The sequence below is a fragment of the Saccostrea cucullata genome, unplaced genomic scaffold (genome assembly GCF_032062105.1).
Source record: "Saccostrea cucullata isolate Sc308-1 unplaced genomic scaffold, CSIRO_AGI_Scuc_v1 ctg7892, whole genome shotgun sequence".
Classification (NCBI taxonomy): Eukaryota; Metazoa; Mollusca; class Bivalvia; order Ostreida; family Ostreidae; genus Saccostrea; species Saccostrea cuccullata.
Window position 1 is genome coordinate 22,054 of NW_026926862.1, and position 982 is coordinate 23,035.

The following is a 982-nucleotide window of genomic DNA, read 5'->3' on the forward strand; positions in this document are numbered from 1 at the left end:
CTATTTAATTTGTTTGAATGTTGATAAATCTAAAGTCTAGATATTTGCATTCAAAAATCTGAAGCGGGTCCAAAATGGCGGCTGTCTCTGTCAACTCCGCCATTTCGCGAGTAGGGGTTTATGGAGGCAGCTGAGCGTTTGATTAAACCATTCTGACATAAGGAAACATGAAATATAAAAAACTACTTCGACTCTCACGTAGTAGTGAAATGGTTGGAGGAGTTACCTCCCGTTACTTGTTTATATTATAATAGATAATCAATGTAAATATTGTAATTAATTGGTCAATTGACTAAAGAATTATACAAGTATTATTGATAAATGATGTTCTGTTAGAAAATAATAATAGTGTTGCCAAAAGAAAGGCAATCTGTTTTATTTTATCAATATGATATCTGATAACTTATGATCATTGATTAAGTTGAGGTACAAGGGGACAGTACAGCCAACTGGCTTGTGCCTTCACTTGGGTACAGAAACCAATTGGTTTATCAATCAAATAGGATTGTGCAAAGTTGCCGTAGTCAGCGACTAGTTAAAATGTAGCTGTGTGACATTATCTATAGGTTTGTCATTAGGACAGAGAAGCTCTTACAAAGTTAAATCATACTGTGTAAGTATATTGTAGCCACTTGGCTAGAGTTATATAGGCAACTTGGTAAGCAGTTATACACCAGGCAGATGTTAAAGGCTAAATCAAGAGGTACCATGCAGATAGATGTTGACTTATATAGTCAGTTGTACGAGTATAGTGAGGCAATTATCATATGGCACCAGGCAGGTGCCGGTATTAACTGAAGATATATAATTATACAAAGCACTTAGGTCATTTGATTTAAAGACACCAGGCAGGTGTCATATTATTATTTGTATATATTGCATTCAATCACATCCCCAGTAAAACTCGGTAATCCGAGCACGGACCTACTGACCGCTCAGATCCGACACGTTACAGTAGTACGTTGCGAATGAGTGTCAATCT